Source organism: Salmo salar, chromosome ssa14, assembly GCF_905237065.1.
Source record: "Salmo salar chromosome ssa14, Ssal_v3.1, whole genome shotgun sequence".
NCBI classification, from domain to species: Eukaryota; Metazoa; Chordata; class Actinopteri; order Salmoniformes; family Salmonidae; genus Salmo; species Salmo salar.
This window is the reverse complement of record NC_059455.1, coordinates 36,488,788-36,508,628: the sequence shown is the minus strand read 5'-3', so window position 1 is coordinate 36,508,628 and position 19,841 is coordinate 36,488,788. Positions and strand designations below refer to the sequence as shown.

The 19,841-nt window shown below is 42.8% G+C and overlaps 1 long non-coding RNA gene across 1 annotated transcript; it reads left to right on the top strand.

Annotated features, from left to right (window-relative positions):
- Positions 1-15,155: 15,155 nt before the first annotated feature.
- Positions 15,156-16,848, top strand: LOC123726626 (uncharacterized). The gene is made up of 2 exons (XR_006758687.1): positions 15,156-15,354; positions 16,818-16,848. It is a non-coding gene; the product is annotated as an uncharacterized lncRNA (long non-coding RNA).
- Positions 16,849-19,841: the final 2,993 nt, after the last annotated feature.

The following is a 19,841-nucleotide window of genomic DNA, read 5'->3' as shown; positions in this document are numbered from 1 at the left end:
AAAACAGGGTACAAACATTATTGGGCAAACACAACAGCACAAAGGGCAAGAAGGTAGAGACAACAGTACATCACACAAAGCAGCCACAACTGTCAATAAGAATGTCCATGATTGAGTCTTTGAATGAAGAGATTGAGATAAAACTGTCCAGTTTGAGTGTTTGTTGCAGCTCGTTCCAGTCGTTAGCTACAGCAAACTGAAAAGACGAGCGACCCAGGGATGTGTGTGCTCTGGGGACCTTTAACAGAATGTGACTGGCAGAACGGGATTTGTATGTGGAGGATAAGGGCTGCAGCAGATATCTCAGATAGGGGGTAGTGAGGCCTAAGAGGGTTTTATAAATAAGCATCAACCAATGGGTCTTGCGACAGGTATCAGAGATGACCAGTTTACAGACGAGTATAGACTGCAATGATGTGTCCAATAAGGAGCATTGGTGGCAAATCTGATGGCCGAATGGTAAAGAACATCTTGCCGCTCGAGGGCACACTTACCTGCCGATCTATAAATTACGTCTCCGTAATCTAGCATGGGTAGGATGGTCATCTGAATCGGGGTTAGTTCGGCAGCTGGGGTGAAAGGGGAGTGATTACAATAGAGGAAACAAAGTCTAGATTTAAATTTAGCCTGCAGCTTTTATGTTTTATTTAACTAGGCAAGTCAGTAAAGAACAAATTCTTATTTACATTGACGGCCTAGGAACAGTGGGTTAACTGCCTTGTTCATGGGCAGAACGACAGATTTTTACCTTGGCAGCTCAGGGATTCAATCTATCAACCTTCCGGTTACTGGCCCAACGCTCTTACCACTAGGCTACCTGCCGCCCCGCTAGGCTACCTGCTGCCCCACTTTGATCTGTGCTGAAAAAACAGTGTACCGTCTTGCCATACTTCCAAGTACCGACACTTACTGGGTAAGTAACGTGCTTTCTTCAGTGACCTACTGGTAATACAGGCTTGCAATTAGCTTAAAAGTACAATGTTAGTACCTTTGTGTTGTTTTTTCTTTTCTTTGTTACAGTAAGTGCCTTCATCAGGGTTGGGGAGTAACTGATTACATGTAATCAGTTAAATGTATTCTGATTATGATTATGAAAAAAGAAGGGGAGGGAGGTTGGAATGGTTTACAGGGAGGGTTTTCTGGGTGGGGAACGACCAATGGGTGAGTTTCCCTGTGGGTCCTGTTTTTTGCCACACATCCATGGGCTTATCAACACTAAAGATAGCAATTATACAGTTGAAGTCGGAAGTTTACATACACTTAGTTTGGAGTCATTAAAACTCATTTTTCAACCACTCCACAAATTTCTTGTTAAATTTCTACATTTCTTGCCAAACATACCCTCGTAAAACTGACCATCCTACCGATCCTCGACTTCGGCGACGTCATCTATAAAATAGCCTCCAACACTCTACTCAACAAATTGGATGTAATCTATCACAGTGCCATCCGTTTTGTCACCAAAGCCCCATACACTACCCACCACTGCGACCTGTACACTCTCGTTGGTTGGCCCTCCCTTGATTCTCGTCGCCAAACCCACTGACTACAGGTTATCTACAACATTTACATTTACATTTAACCTGTTAGGGCTAGGGGGCAGCATTTGCACGTCTGGATAAAAAAAATGTACCCGATTTAATCTGGTTACTAATCCTACCCAGTAACTAGAATATGCATATACTTATTATATATGGATAGAAAACACTCTAAAGTTTCTAAAACTGTTTGAATGGTGTCTGTGAGTATAACAGAACTCATTTGGCAGGCAAAACCCTGAGACATTTTCTGACAGGAAGTGGATACCTGATGTGTTGTATTGACTTTAAACCTATCCCATTGAAAAACACAGGGGCTGAGGAATATTTTGGCACTTCCTATTGCTTCCACTAGATGTCACCAGCCTTTACAAAGTGTTTTGAGTCTTCTGGAGGGAGATCTGACCGAACAAGAGCCATGGAACGATGATGTCCCATTAGACACCTGGCGCGCGAGTTCATGTTGGGTACCCTCGTTCCAATACGTTATAAAAGAGTATGCATTCGTCCACCTTGAATATTATTCATGTTCTGGTTAAAAAAGGCCCTAATGATTTATGCTATACAACGTTTGACATGTTTGAACGAACGTAAATATATTTTTTCCCCTCGTTCATGACGAGAAGTCCGGCTGGCTTAGATCATGTGCTAACAAGACGGAGATTTTTGGACATAAATGATGAGCTTTTTTGAACAAAACTACATTCGTTATGGACCTGTGATACCTGTAAGTGACATCTGATGAAGAGAATCAAAGGTAATGGATTATTTACATAGTATTTTCGATTTTAGATCTCCCCAACATGACGTCTAGTCTGTATCGCAACGCGTATTTTTCTGGGCGCAGTGCTCAGATTATTGCAAAGTGTGATTTCCCAGTAAGGTTATTTTTAAATTTGGCAAGTTGATTGCGTTCAAGAGATGTAAATCTATAATTCTTTAAATGACAATATAATATTTTACCAATGTTTTCTAATTTTAATTATTTAATTTGTGACGCTGACTTGACTGCCGGTTATTGGAGGGAAACGATTTCCTCAACATCAATGCCATAGTAAAACGCTGTTTTTGGATATAAATATGAACTTGATAGAACTAAAAATGCATGCATTGTCTAACATAATGTCCTAGGAGTGTCATCTGATGGAGATTGTAAAAGTTTAGTGCATCATTTTAGCTGGTTTTATGGTTTTGTTGACCCTGTCTTTGACTTGACAAAACATTACACACAACTCTTGTAAATGTACTGTCCTAACATACTCTAAATTTATGCTTTCGCCGTAAAACCTTTTTGAAATCGTAAAACGTGGTTAGATTAAGGAGATGTTTATCTTTCAAATGGTGTAAAATAGTTGTATTTTTGAAAAATTTGAATTTTGACATTTATTTGGATTCAAATTTGCCGCTCTTGAAATGCACCTGCTGTTGATGGAGTGCACCACGGGTGGCACGCTAGCGTCCCACCTAGCCCATAGAGGTTAAGACATTTAGCAGACGCTCTTATCCAGAGCGACTTACAAATTGGTGCATTCACCTTATAATATCCAGTGGAACAACCACTTTACAATAGTGCATCTAAATCTTTTAAGGGGGGGGTTAGAAGGATTACTTTATCCTATCCCAGGTATTCCTTAAAGAGGTGGGGTTTCAGGTGTCTCCGGAAGGTGGTGATTGACTCCGCTGTCCTGGCGTCGTGAGGGAGCTTGTTCCACCATTGGGGTGCCAGAGCAGCGAACAGTTTTGACTGGGCTGAGCGGGAACTGTGCTTCCTCAGAGTTAGGGAGGCGAGCAGGCCAGAGGTGGATGAACGCAGTGCCCTTGTTTGGGTGTAGGGCCTGATCAGAGCCTGAAGGTACGGAGGTGCCGTTCCCCTCACAGCTCCGTAGGCAAGCACCATGGTCTTGTAGCGGATGCGAGCTTCAACTGGAAGCCAGTGGAGAGAGCGGAGTAGCGGGGTGACGTGAGAGAACTTGGGAAGGTTGAACACCAGACAGGCTGCGGCATTCTGGATGAGTTGTAGGGGTTTAGTGGCACATGCAGGGAGCCCAGCCAACAGCGAGTTGCAGTAATCCAGGCGGGAGATGACAAGTGCCTGGATTAGGACCTGCGCCGCTTCCTGTGTGAGGCAGGGTCGTACTCTGCGAATGTTGTGGAGCATGAACCTACAGGATCGGGTCACCGCCTTGATGTTAGTGGAGAACGACAGGGTGTTGTCCAGGGTCACGCCGGGGCTCTTAGCACTCTGGAAGGAGGACACAAGGGAGTTGTCAACCGGGATGGCGAGATCATGGAACGGGCAGTCCTTCCCCGGGAGGAAGAGCAGCTCCGTCTTGCCGATGTTCAGCTTGAGGTGGTGATCCGTCATCCACACTGATATGTCTGCCAGACATGCAGAGATGCGATTCACCACCTGGTTGTCAGAAGGGGGAAAGGAGAAGATTAATTGTGTGTTGTCTGCCTAGCAATGATAGGAGAGACCATGTGAGGATATGACAGAGCCAAAAGACTTGGTGTATAGCGAGAATAGGAGAGGGCCTAGAACAGAGCCCTGGGGGACACCAGTGGTGAGAGCGCATGGTGCGGAGACAGATTCTCGCCACGCCACCTGGTAGGAGCGACCTGTCAGGTAGGACGCAATCCAAGCGTGGGACGCGCCGGAGATGCCCAACTCGGAGAGGGTGGAGAGGAGGATCTGATGGTTCACAGTATCAAAGGCAGCAGATAGTTCTAGAAGGATGAGAGCAGAGGAGAGAGAGTTAGCTTTAGCAGTGCGGAGAGCCTCCGTAACACAGAGAAGAGCAGTCTCAGTTGAATGCCCAGTCTTGAAACCTGACTGATTAGGATCAAGAAGGTCATTCTGAGAGAGATAGCAAGAGAGCTGGCCAAGGACGGCACGTTCAAGAGTTTTGGAGAGAAAAGAAAGAAGGGATACTGGTCTGTAGTTGTTGACATCGGAGGGATCGAGTGTAGGTTTTTCCAGAAGGGGTGCAACTCTCGCTCTCTTGAAGACGGAAGGGACGTAGCCAGCGGTCAAGGATGAGTTGATGAGCGAGGTGAGGTAGGGGAGAAGGTCTCCGGAAATGGTCTGGAGAAGAGAGGAGGGGATAGGGTCAAGTGGTTAGGTTGTTGGGCGGCCGGCCGTCACAAGACGCGAGATTTCATCTGGAGAGAGAGGGGAGAAAGAGGTCAAAGCACAGGGTAGGGCAGTGTGAGCAGGACCAGCGGTGTCGTTTGACTTAGCAAACGAGGATCGGATGTCGTCAACTTTCTTTTCAAAATTGTTGACGAAGTCATCTGCAGAGAGGGAGGAGGGGGGGAGGGGGAGGAGGATTCAGGAGGGAGGAGAAGGTAGCAAAGAGCTTCCTAGGGTTAGAGGCAGATGCTTGGAATTTAGAGTGGTAGAAAGTGGCTTTAGCAGCAGAGACAGAAGAGGAAAATGTAGAGAGGAGGGAGTGAAAGGATGCCAGGTCCGCAGGGAGGCGAGTTTTCCTCCATTTCCGCTCGGCTGCCCGGAGCCCTGTTCTGTGAGCTCGCAGTGAGTCGTCGAGCCACGGAGCAGGAGGGGAGGACCGAGCCGGCCTGGAGGATAGGGGACAGAGAAAATCAAAGGATGCAGAGAGGGAGGAGAGGAGGGTTGAGGAGGCAGAATCAGGAGATAGGTTGGAGAAGGTTTGAGCAGAGGGAAGAGATGATAGGATGGAAGAGGAGAGAGTAGCGGGAGAGAGAGAGCGAAGGTTGGGACGGCGCAATACCATCCGAGTAGGGGCAGAGTGAGAAGTGTTGGATGAGAGCGAGAGGGAAAAGGATACAAGGTAGTGGTCAGAGACTTGGAGGGGAGTTGCAATGAGATTAGTGGAAGAACAGCATCTAGTAAAGATGAGGTCAAGCGTATTGCCTGCCTTGTGAGCAGGGGGGGGAAGGTGAGAGGGTGAGGTCAAAAGAGGAGAGGAGTGGAAAGAAGGAGGCAGAGAGGAATGAGTCAAAGGTAGACGTGGGGAGGTTAAAGTCACCCAGGACTGTGAGAGGTGAGCCATCCTCGGGCAAGGAACTTATCAAGGCGTCAAGCTCATTGATGAACTCTCCAAGGGAACCTGGAGGGCGATAAATGATAATGATGTTAAGCTTGAAAGGGCTGGTAACTGTGACATCATGGAATTCAAATGAGGAGATAGACAGATGGGTCAGGGGAGAAAGAGAGAATGTCCACTTGGGAGAGATGAGGATTCCAGTGCCACCACCCCGCTGGCCAGATGCTCTCGGGGTATGCGAGAACACGTGGGCAGACGAGGAGAGAGCAGTAGAAGTAGCAGTGTTATCTGTGGTAATCCATGTTTCCGTCAGCGCCAGGAAGTCTAGGGACTGGAGGGTAGCATAGGCTGAGATGAACTCTGCCTTGTTGGCCGCAGACCGGCAGTTCCAGAGGCTGCCGGAGACCTGGAACTCCACGTGGGTCGTGCACGCTGGGACCACCAGGTTAGAGTGGCAGCGGCCACGCGGTGTGGAGCGTTTGTAGGCCTGTGCAGAGGGGAGAGAACAGGGATAGACAGACACATAGTTGACAAGCTACAGAAGAGGCTACGCTAATGCAAAGGAGATTGGAATGACAAGTGGACTACACGTCTCGAATGTTCAGAAAGTTAAGCTTATGTTGCAAAAATCTTATTGACTAAAAATGATGAAAATGATACAGTACTGCTGGCTGGTGGAGTAGGCTAGCTAGCAGTGGCTGCGTTGTTGACTTTGAACGTGTAGCTGGCTCGGTAACCTCGATAGTTTCAGTACTACACCTTGTCATGATACAAAAGCAACTTTGTAGCTAGCGAACATAACACTAATCAAGACGTTCCTTTGTAATGTATTTAGTTTCTACAATGCTGCTCGTCGGTAATAGTTGGCTGGGTTTGGAAAAATGGCGTCGCGGGGGACGGAAATAGCTGGCTAGCTAACCTCGATAATTACTAAACTACACAATTATCAAGCTATGACAAAGACAACTATGTAGCTAGCTAGCTAACACTGCACTTGTCAAATCGTTGCGTTGTAAAGTATTAGTATCTACAGCGCTGCTAGTCGGTAATGGTTGGCTAGCTAGCAGTGGGTTAATGATGACTAGGTGTGTTGACTAAGTCTGGCGTCGCGGCTGGCTAGCTAGCCTCAATAATTACTCTAAACTACACAATTATCTTAGATGCAAAGACAGCAAAGACAACTATGTAGCTGGCTAACTAACACTAACACTACACTAATCAAGTCGTTCCGTTGTAATGTAATAGTTTCTACAGTGCTGCTAGTCGGTAGAAGTTGGCTGGTTCGCTAGCTAGCAGTGTTGACTACGTTAGGAGGACGAAGATAGCTAGCCTCGATAATTACTCTAATTACTCTAAACTGTACAATTATCTTTGATACAAAGACGGCTATGTAGCTAGCTAAGAAAAATTGCTCAGATCAAACAAATCAAACCGTTGTAATGTAATGAAGTGTAATATTACCTGTGGAGCGAAGCGTGGTGCGACTGCTCGCTCCAAACCGGAGAGAAGTCTCTGCTAGGTAAAGCCCCGCTTTATCTCAGCTCACTGGTCACCATAGCAGCACCCATTCGTAGCACGCACTCCTGCAGGTATATCTCACTGGTCACCCCCAAAGCCAATTCCTCCTTTGGTCGCCTTTCCCTCCAGTTCTCTGCTGCCATTGACTGGAACGAACTGCAAAAATCACTGAAGCTGGAGACTCATATCTCCCTCACTAGCTTTAAGCACCAACTGTCAGAGCAGCTCACAGATCACTGCACCTGTACATAGCCCATCTGTAAAAAGCCCATCTATCTACCTCATCCCCTTACTGTTTTTATTTGATTTATCTTGCTCCTTTGCACCCCAGTATCTCTACTTGCACATTCATCTTCTGCACAGTGTTTAATTGTTATATTGTAATTACTTCGCCACCATGGCCTATTTATTGCCTTATCTCCCTTATCTTACCTCATTTGCACTCACAGTATATAGACTTTTTGTTTTCTTTTTTCTACTGTATTATTGACTGTATGTTTTGTTTATTCCATGTGTAACTCTGTGTTGTATGTGTCGAATTGCTATGCTTTATCTTGGCCAGGTCGCATTTGCAAATGAAATAAGGTGAAAAGGTGAAATATATATATTTTTTAACTATAGTTTTGGCATGTCGGTTAGAACATCTACATTGTGCATGACACAAGTAATTTTTCCAACAATTGTTTACAGACAGATTATTTCACTTATAATTCACTGTACCACAATTCCAGTGGGTCAGAAGTTTACATACACTAAGTTGACTGTGCCTTTAAACAGCTTGGAAAATTCCAGAAAATGATGTCATGGCTTTAGAAGCTTCTGACAGGCTAATTGACATAATTTGAGTCAATTGGAGATGTACATGTGGATGTATTTCAAGGCCTACCTTCAAACTCAGTGCCTCTTTGCTTGACATCATGGGAAAATCAAAAGAAATCAGCCAAGACCTCAGAAAACAATTGTAGACTTCCACAAGTCTGGTTCATCCTTGGGAGCAATTTCCAAACACCTGAAGGTACCACGTTCATCTGTACAAACAATAGTAGGCAAGTATAAACACCATGGGACCGTGCTGCTGTCATACCACTCAGGAAGGAGATGCGTTCTGTCTCCTAGAGATGAACATACTTTGGTGCGAAAAGTGCAAATCAATCCCAGAACAACAGCAAAGGACCTTGTGAAGATGCTGGAGGAAACAGGTACAAAAGTATCTATTTCCACAGTAAAAGAAGTCCTATATCGACATAACCTGAAAGGCCGCTCAGCAAGGAAGAAGCCACTGCTCCAAAACCACCCAAAAAAGCCAAACTACAGTTTGCAAATGGGGACAAAAATCGTACTTTTTCGAGAAATATCTTCTGTTTTGATTAAGCAAAAATAGAACTGTTTGGCCATAATGACCATCGTCATGTTCGGAGGAAAAAGGGGGAGGCTTGTAAGCCGAAGAACACCATCACACCAACAAACTGGCTGGTTTTTCATCAGCCCCATACAAAACTGAAGGTGTAATCATAATCATACATAAGAAACTATACTGCTCAAAAAAATAAAGGGAACACTTAAACAACACAATGTAACTCCAAGTCAATCACACTTCTGTGAAATCAAACTGTCCACTTAGGAAGCAACACTGATTGACAATACATTTCACATGCTGTTGTGCAAATGGAATAGACAACAGGTGGAAATTATAGGCAATTAGCAAGACACCCCCAATAAAGGAGTGGTTCGGCAGGTGGTGACCACAGAACACTTCTCAGTTCCTATGCTTCCTGGCTGATGTTTTGGTCACTTTTGAATGCTGGCAGTGCTTTCACTCTAGTGGTAGCATGAGACGGAGTCTACAACCCACACAAGTGGCTCAGGTAGTGCAGCTCATCCAGGATGGCACATCAATGCGAGCTGTGGCAAGAAGGTTTGCTGTGTCTGTCAGCGTAGTGTCCAGAGCATGGAGGCGCTACCAGGAGACAGGCCAGTACATCAGGAGACGTGGAGGAGGCCGTAGGAGGGCAACAACCCAGCAGCAGGACCGCTACCTCCGCCTTTGTGCAAGGAGGAGCAGGAGAAGCACTGCCAGAGCCCTGCAAAATGACCTCCAGCATGCCACAAATGTGCATGTGTCTGCTCAAACGGTCAGAAACAGACTCCATGAGGGTGGTATGAGGGCCCGACGTCCACAGGTGGGGGTTGTGTTTACAGCCCAACACCGTGCAGGACGTTTGGCATTTGCCAGAGAACACCAAGATTGGCAAATTCGCTACTGCTGCCCTGTGCCCTTTATTTTTTTGAGCAGTGTATAAATCACCATATTGGATAAAGGCGAGGACCAAGAAGGCAAAATGCCTTGTTTTCAATGTATCCATAATACAAAGAAAGTTGACTTTATTCATGTGTATGCTCCAAATGTTTATGAAGTTTTTGAATTCTCTGAAAAGTATGTTGTTAGAATGACGTGAATTCCATCTGGTTATTGGGACAGACATGAATAGCATTTCTAATAAGACCAACTACAATCCACATGCAACCAAGGCTCTCCAACATATACTCTTATATACTGTACATCAAGGTCATTGATGCCTGGCGAGCCTACATTCTGCCAAAATCCTACATTCTATGACAAATTTAAATTGAACTAAATGAATTCGTAATGATCAATACAAATTCAGTCTGACCCTAGATTCTATGGGATGCCACCAAAGGCTTTATTAAAAATAATGCAAATGCATTTGCATCTGGGTGAATAAATCACAATTAACCTGTTATGGCTAGGGGGCAGTATTTTCACGGCTGGATAAAAAACGTGCCCGATTTAATCTGGTTACCACTCCTACCCAGTAACTAGAATATGCATATACTTATTACATATGGATAGAAAACACCCTAAAGTTTCTAAAACTGTTTGAATGGTGTCTGTGAGTATAACAGAACTAATTTGGCATGCAAAAACCTGACAAGGTTTCAGGCAGGAAGTGGCCTGTCTGACAAGGTGACGTTCTTCTTGTCTCTGTTTATTGAAGAGTGAGGATCTTAGCTGTCCCGTGACACTTCCTACGGCTGCCATAGGGTCTCAGAAGGCGGTAAAAAGCTGAATCGTGGCTTTGCAGGCTCTGGCTGAAACAAAGTAGCGTGTTTGGGTAGTGGCTGGTTACAGTACTGTGAGACTCAGGCGCGTGCCCGCGTCGACCGAATGCTTTGTTTTCTTTCCTCTGTTTAGCTAAAAGGAGATTCCCGGTCGGAATATTATCGCTTTTTTACGAGAAAAATGGCATAAAAATTGATTTTAAACAGCGGTTCACATGCTTCGAAGTACGGTAATGGAATATTTCGATTTTTTTTTGTCACGAATTGCGCCACGTGCGCGACCCTGATTTACCATTTCAGATAGTGTCTGGGACGCACGAACAAAACGCCGCTATTCGGATATAACGATGGATTATTTTGGACCAAACCAACATTTGTTATTGAAGTAGTAGTCCTGGGAGTGCATTCTGACGAAGACAACAAAAGGTAATCAAACTTTTATAATAGTAAACCTGATATTGGTGAGTGCTAAACTTGCCGGGTGTCTAAATAGCTAGCCCGTGATGCCTGGGCTATGTACTTAGAATATTGCAAAATGTGCTTTCACCAAAAAGCTATTTTAAAATCGGACATATCGAGTGCATAGAGGAGTTCTGTATCTATAATTCTTTAAATAATTGTTATGCTTTTTGTGAACGTTTATCGTGAGTAATTTAGTAAATTCTTAGTGAATTCGCCGGAAGTTTGCGGGGGTATGCTAGTTCTGAACGTCACATGCTAATGTAAAAAGCTGGTTTTTGATATAAATATGAACTTGATTGAACAAAACATGCATGTATTGTATAACATAATGTCCTAGGGTTGTCATCTGATGAAGATCATAAAAGGTTTGTGCTGCATTTAGCTGTCTTCTGGGTTTTTGTGACATTATATGCTAGCTTGAATAATGGGTGTCTGATTATTTCTGGCTTGGTACTCTGCTGACATAATCTAATGTTTTGCTTTCGTTGTAAAGCCTTTTTGAAATCGGACAGTGTGGTTAGATAAAGGAGAGTCTTATCTTTAAAATGCTGTGAAATAGTCATATGTTTGAAAAATTGAAGTTTTTGTATTTTTGAGGAGTTTGTATTTCGCGCCACGCCCATCATTGGATGTTGGAGCAGGTGTTCCGCTAGCGGAACGTCTAGATGTAAGAGGTTAAATAAGATATCACAATTGGAAATGTTGTTAACTGCTTTAGAGCATTCTCAAAAAATACTTTTTTTTCAGACCACGTAGAGTAGCTATTACTCTTTCCAAAGTCAAGACAGAACTTAATTTATTGATAAGACAGAGAACAGAATTTGCCATCCATCGAGTTTGATCCAAACATTACTTCCACGGTAATCGTCCTGTCGTTTACTGATCAACAAGCTACGCAGTAATGATCAATTAGCTAATATAGCAATTATTGTAACTGAAACAGAGGAATTACAATCAGAACCCAAATTAATCAATCAAAGATTCTCCTGCTTCTATAAATAACTGTACACCTTGATTTTATATCCGAACCAAGCCAGACTGTCCTTTCGAAAATACAGTGAAAACAAAATATAAACGCAACATTAAACAATTTAAAAGATTTTACTGAGTTAGAGTTCATATAAGGGAATTAGTACATTTTAAATACATTCATTAGGCCCTATTCAATGGATTTCACATGACTGGGAATACAGATATGCATCTACTGGGTACAGATACCTTTAAAAAACAAGGTAGGGGTGTGGATCAGAAAACCAGTTAGTATCTGGAGTGACCACCATTTGCTTCTTGCAGCGCGACACATCTCCTTCCCATAGAGTTGATCAGGCTGTTGATTATGGCCTGTGGAATGTTGTCCCACTCCTCAATGGCTGTGCAAAGTTGCTGGAAATTGGCGGGAACTGGTACATGCCAATCCAGAGTATCCCAAATATGCTCAATGGGTGACATATCAGGTAAGTATGCAGGCCATGGAAGAACTGGGACATTTTCAGCTTCCAGGAATTGTGTACAGGTCCTAGCGACATGGGGCTATGCATTGTCATACAGAAACATGAGGTGATGGCTGCGGATGAATGGCACGACAATGGGACTCAGGATCTCGTCACGGTATCTCTGCGCATTCAAATTGCCATCAATAAAATGCAATTGTGTTTGTTGTCCGTAGCTTATGCCTGCCCATACCATAACCCCACCGACACTCTGTTCACAATATTGACATCAGTAAACCGCTCGCCCACCCGACGCCATCTGTAGCGTAGAGTTGAAACCTGGATTAATCCGTGAAGAGCACACTTCTTCAGAGGGCCAGTGGCCATCGAAGGTGAGCATGTGCCCACTGTTACAACGCAGAACTGCAGTCATGTCAAGACCCTGGTGAGGACGACAAGCATGCTTCCCTGAGACAGTTTCTGACAATTTGTGCAGACATTCTTTAGTTGTCAAACCCACAGTTTCATCAACTGTCCGGGTGGCTGGTCTCAGATGATCCTGCAAGTGAAGATGCCGGGTGTGGAAGTCCTGGGCTGGCGTGGTTACAGGTGGTCTGCGGTTGTGAGGCCGATTGGACGTAGTGACAAATTCTTTAAAACTACCGTGTCTCTAACTGACAATGAATGGGCGACATAAACCAAATAGAAACTGATAATTGAGCACAACTTCAAAATTGAATTTCAATTAACTGAATGATGAGGATGAACAAGGTCATTGATTTTAGAACAATAGTGTAAGAATTGCTATTCATCTGTCCTGCAGCGCACACCCGGAAAAATACACATATGTTTTTGTTACTACTTGTCAGTATTACTTACTAAAACTGTTGTTACACTGAAATGTTGATTCTAAGATAAATTTAGACTACAATTAGGGTGTGTGAATATTAGGATTACTTTGCTCTTACTGTATGTAGTACTGTAGCCTATTCTCAACCGCTCATGTTGTACAGTGCCAGAGTGGTGCAGCGGTCTAAGACACTGCTTCACAGTGCAAACTGCATCGCTACAGATGCTGGTACAATACCTGTCAGGCCGCGACCGGGAGACCCATGAGGTGATGGTAGGCTCTTTACTTCTCTCCCTCTAAAAATAGAAATAAATCATTCTAAATAACAAACTGCCTTTATTTACAAATTAGTAACAATGTCTCACCCCATGTTTAAGAACGGCCTTTTTCTCGCTCACTTTACGTTATTTGAAAACAAAATAATCTCCCAAATATCGTAATTTTTAAAACAAAGCTATTATTGTTATTATTCTTATTCATTCATTTAGAATGATATAAAAGCCCCTTAGATATTCTCACAGATATATTATTTACCCTGTTTTTCAGAAGCGTAGCAGGCTGTGAATTCTGCAAACAACATTTCTAACAGGACAATATATATTGGTCATGTTGGTCATGGCTCTCGAGTGGCTCACAATGGGATTGCCTTGCAGATCTCCAGCTTTATCCACTGAGATAGTGGTAGGCACACGCGGTTCAAGGCATGAGGGCAGGAGGCACCTGACTGGCTGCAGAGCAGCGCACAGAAGACGGACATACCCCATGGAGAAGGGAGGAGGAGGAAGGGGGAGGTGGGTCCCCACCCCGGCCCACTGGGTAGCACAGAGCAACACTTTAAGGGGCATGGCATTAATAATGGCGCTGACTAGAGAAACGTTCCCGCTGTTCTTACTGCCTGTCTGCATGTTCAAACCAAAACAATGTAACTAATAATGGCGCAAAAAATGCCCCTTAGATATGAATTTGGGGCAGAAATGATTAAATATTAAAGCATTAGACCTCTCACTAATGACGTCAATCAAAAGTTATACTTAAATCCGAACTGGTTTTAACAAAAATGACATGAAAAGTGCACATTTGTAAATCCCAAACTCTAAAAGTAATTGAAAAGATAGACACAAATGATTTATGACATTGTGGTTACAATAAAGAATGTAAACAGGATGTAAACAAGATGCTGTGTTTTATTTACAGTAGTAAGGGAAGATCCCCATGAAATGGACAAAAATAAATGGGGACATATTGGCACCGCACGAATCATACACCCTAATGCCAATACCACCCAATTTGGTCCACATTCATCCAAATCATACTGCAAATTTCATATAGCAAATGCCAAGTGTCACACCCCAAAAATCCTATAGATGGCGAGCGCGCTCCACCGTGGATTTTCTTATTGCAAAAGTAACACAAGTCAACCCCCAAGAGTCAAATATTGCTTTCTGGACCGTTCTTTGAAATTTATTCGATTTTTGGGTCAATTACACATGTGTAAGAGCTGTATGAACATACTTTGGACATATTTTATTGACATCATTTTTTGGGTTGTTTTTGTTTGTGCATAAGGCATATGTTTTGTCCATTTGGAATATGATTTCATAGGAAGTCAAAAGTGACTTTTTTTCCTTTTTTTGCCAAATGCCATAAGAAATGTACAAATGAAATGTACAATAATTTCTTTTGTCAATTATACATGTATGAAAGTATTGAATGTGCCAAATCAGGATGTTTGTCCATTTGCCGTGTACAATCATAGGAAGTCAGTTTCCAAACCCAAAAGTCAGTGAACCATGTCCAAATGGCATTTATACTGCCGAAATGATATATAGCCATATGTTAAGCCATGAATCAACCTAGATGGTCTATTTGTCATGCATGATGAGGGAGAAGTGGGACTCTGTTGTTTTTTAATGATTTTTTGAAAAACGTCCAAAATGACCATTACCATCACCAATTTGACATGCTCAAAAATACTGCAGAAATGCAAAATTAACTGGCCCGATGAACTCAGGATGGCCGGGCAGGGGCTGTGGTTCCTCTCCATCGCTCGTTGTGGTGTTGTCACGTCCTGACCAGTATAAGGTTAATTGGTATTGTAGTTTGGTCAGGACGTGGCAGAGGGTATTCGTTTTATGTGGTTCGGGGTGGTGTGTTTTGTTGAAGGGGCATTTGGTTTAAGTATTCCGGGGTTTTTGGGCACTGTTTGGTTTTCAGGTATTCTATGATTTTGTCTAGTATGTCTGTTTCTATGTTTGGTTAATTGGGGTTGGGACTCTCAGTTGAAGGCAGGTGTTGTCTATCTGCCTTTGATTGAGAGTCCCATATATGAGGGTGTGTTTGTGTTTGTTATTTGTGGGTGATTGTTCTGAGTTTAGCCTTGTGCCTTACCAGACTGTCTGTATTTCGTTCGGTCACTTGTTTTGATATTTTGTACGTTCATTTTGGAAGTTAACCTCTCTAGGCTAGGCGGGACGAATTCGTCCCACCTACGTAACAGCCACGGCTATCCTGTGGCGCGATTTTCAAAACCTTCAAAATCCTATTACTTCAATTTCTCAAACATATGACTATTTTACAGCCATTTAAAGATAAGACTCTCGTTAATCTAACCACACTGTCCGATTTCAAAAAGGCTTTACAACGAAAGCAAAACATTAGATTATGTCAGCAGAGTACCAAGCCAGAAATAATCAGACACCCATTTTTCAAGCCAGCATATAATGTCACCAAAACCCAGAAGACAGCTAAATGCAGCACTCACCTTTGATGATCTTCATCAGATGACAACCCTAGGACATTATGTTATACAATACATGCATGTTTTGTTCAATCAAGTTCATATTTATATCAAAAACCAGCTTTTTACATTAGCATGTGACGTTCAGAACTAGCATACCCCCGCAAACTTCCGGGAATTCGCTAACATTTTACTAAATTACTCACGATAAACGTTCACAAAAAGCATAACAATTATTTTAAGAATTATAGATACAGACCTCCTCTATGCACTCGATATGTCCGATTTTAAAATAGCTTTTGGTGAAAGCACATTTTGCAATATTCTAAGTACATAGCCCAGGCATCACGGGCTCGCTATTTAGACACCCGGCAAGTTTAGCACTCACCATAATCATATTTACTATTATAAAAGTTTGATTACCTTTTGTTGTCTTCGTCAGAATACACACCCAGGACAGCTACTTCAATAACAAATGTTGGTTTGGTCCAAAATAATCCATCGTTATATCCGAATAGCGGCGTTTTGTTCGTATGCTTCCAGACACTATCCGAAATAGTAAAGAAGTGTCACGCGCTTGGCGCAATTCGTGACAATAAAATTCTAAGTATTCCATTACCGTACATCGAAGCATGTCAACCGCTGTTTAAAATCAATTTTTACGACATTTTTCTCGTAGAAAAGCGATAATATTCCGACAGGGAATCTCCTTTTCGGCAAACAGAGGAAAAAATCCCAAAGGCGGGGGCGGTCGGGGTCACGCGCATAAACTAGTGTCTCTTGATGGGCCACTTGAGAAAGGCGATAATGTGTTTCAGCCTGGGGCTGGAATGACGACATTCTGTTTTTTCCCGGGCTCTGAGCGCCTATGGACGACGTGGGAAGTGTCACGTTAAAGCAGAGATCCTTAGTAAATGATAGAGATGGAAAAGAAGTTCAACAAATGGTCAGACAGGCCACTTCCTGTAAAGGAATCTCTCAGGTTTTGACCTGCCATTTGAGTTCTGTTATACTCACAGACACCATTCAAACAGTTTTAGAAAATTTAGGGTGTTTTCTATCCATATGTAATAAGTATATGCATATTCTAGTTACTGAGTAGGAGTGGTAACCAGATTAAATCGGGTATGTTTTTTATCCAGCCGTGTCAATGCTGCCCCCTAGCCCTAACAGGTTAATAAATCTCAAGATGAGCATACACATACCTGCTGCGTTTTGGTCCTCCATTACCGACGACAAGCGTGACAGGTGTTTTCATCATGTCCATTTGGTGATGTTTTTCACTATTGAATCATATTGCAAATATACAATATGTTGCAATTTGTTGCAATATTTTTCAATGGGCATTTACCATCACAAATTTGACATGCTCAAAAATCCTGCAGAAATGCATAATTGACTGGCCCGATGAACTCGGGATGGCTGGGCAGTGACTCTGGTTCCTCTCCATCGCTCGTCACCCAGCAAGTCAGCGTCCATCAGTCAATTAGATGTCATTCTGACACCAAACTGATACCATCTGACACCAAATCCACTTTTTCCAACTCGTTTAGAAGCCAACTATCACATATATCAGAGCAGGCCCCTAATTCACAGCGCCTTCAGTTTAAACCATAAAAAAACATAAAACACGTAGTTAAGTTCTAGCTGCGGGTCCAGCTCTGACATTATATGTAGGCCTATGTGAGGCGACCCTGAATCCCAAGTTTCGGCTTGATAGGTCATTCGGTGCCCGAGCAACGACCTTAATTGGTGCTGAAAATCCACTTTTCCCGTAGCATTGCTACAGGGTCCTTGAATGAGCTATCGGACAGAAACGTTGGGGTCCGTCGAGGCGGTTGAAAATGCACCTAGTCTTGCGACTCTGGGACATTTCTAAATGTTGCCATTTTCGTGATGGTCAAAATGAATTGTACATATTGCAAATGTACAAGGCTGTTTCTCAGTCTGAGAAGCTTCTAGAGCCACATAACTCACCGTGCACTATCGACTTGAGCTCTAGAACAGGTTTCTAAAGTTTCAGAGCTCTAGGTCTGACGGTTCTTTGATCTTTCGAACGAAGGTAACTATTGCAGGCACTGTATATCTCTAAGCCCCACACTGTGTCACTTTGTCCTAGCTGTGTGTGTGTGTGTGTTATTTTTTTAGCAAATCTGATGGGATAAATGACTGATTTACAGTTCATGAGGGTTACCTAGTCACACATATGAAGTTTTGAAATTATCTGACTTTTTTAACCATTTGAAACAGCCCCTGTGACCCATATTTAAGGCACTTCCGGTTGGCACAGGAAGCTATAAGTAAACCCATATCATGATTGGGGTATGCTATTACAGAATCCTGAGTTTAAAGTCTTTACGTTAACCTCTTGGGGCTAGGTGGGACGCTAGCGTGCCACCCGTGGTGCACTCCATCAACAGCAGGTGCATTTCAAGAGCGGCAAATTTGAATCCAAATAAATGTCAAAATTCAAATTTTTCAAAAATACAACTATGTTACACCATTTGAAAGATAAACATCTCCTTAATCTAACCACGTTTTACGATTTCAAAAAGGTTTTACGGCGAAAGCATAAATTTAGAGTATGTTAGGACAGTACATTTACAAGAGTTGTGTGTAATGTTTTGTCAAGTCAAAGACAGGGTCACCAAAACCATAAAACCAGCTAAAATGATACACTAACCTTTTACAATCTCCATCAGATGACACTCCTAGGACATTATGTTAGACAATGCATGCATTTTTAGTTCTATCAAGTTGATATTTATATCCAAAAACAGCGTTTTACTATGGCATTGATGTTGAGGAAATCGTTTCCCTCCAATAACCGGCAGTCAAGTCAGCGTCACAAATTAAATAATTAAAATTAGAAAACATTGGTAAAATATTATATTGTCATTTAAAGAATTATAGATTTACATCTTTTGAACGCAATCAACTTGCCAGATTTAAAAATAACCTTACTGGGAAATCACACTTTGCAATAATCTGAGCACTGCGCCCAGAAAAATACGCGTTGCGATACAGACTAGACGTCATGTTGGGGAGATCTAAAATCGAAAATACTATGTAAATAATTCATTACCTTTGATTCTCTTCATCAGATGTCACTTCCAGGTATCACAGGTCCATAACGAATGTAGTTTTGTTCAAAAAAGCTCATCATTTATGTCCAAAAATCTCCGTCTTGTTAGCACATGATCTAAGCCAGCCGGACTTCCGTCATGAACGAGGGGAAAAAATATATTTACGTTCGTTCAAACATGTCAAACGTTGTATAGCATAAATCATTAGGGCCTTTTTAACCAGAACATGAATAATATTCAAGGTGGACGAATGCATACTCTTTTATAACGTATTGGAACGAGGGTACCCAACATGAACTCGCGCGCCAGAGTCTAATCGGCCATCACCGTTCCATGGCTCTTGTTCGGTCAGATCTCCCTCCAGAAGACTCAAAACACTTTGTAAAGGCTGGTGACATCTAGTGGAAGCAATAGGAAGTGCCAAAATATTCCTAAACCCCTGTGTTTTTCAATGGGATAGGTTTAAAGTCAATACAACACATCAGGTATCCACTTCCTGTCAGAAAATGTCTCAGGGTTTTGCCTGCCAAATGAGTTCTGTTATACTCACAGACACCATTCAAACAGTTTTGGAAACTTTAGAGTGTTTTCTATCCATATATAATAAGTATATGCATATTCTAGTTACTGGGTAGGATTAGTAACCAGATTAAATCGGGTACATTTTTTTTATCCAGACGTGCAAATGCTGCCCCCTAGACCCAACAGGTTAAGAATTGACTGATCTACATAGGGTTGAATGCAGTGATTTTCACAATCTGCTGGCAGGTTATAGAAAAACACCTTTAGGGTGTTTTTAACCACTTCCGGTTGCTCCAGGAAGCTTAGAATCGATACACGTAGACCTCATAGTGGCCTGATGGTATGTCAACGAAGACAGGTTCATAAGGCATCCATAACCCCCATAGGCCTCAGGTTGAATTTAGAGGAATAGGCAATGTATTCCTATGGGGAGAAAAGTCATTGCAAACGTTTTGATGTAAACACCTTCTTTTAACTGTTAAGGGTTAATGCCACATGGTCAAGGTTTGCACAGATCGGGAGGACCTCAGGAACATTCCTGAGGTCGAATTGTGCTTCTAACCCTAACGGTTTCGCCGCTGTCACCCAA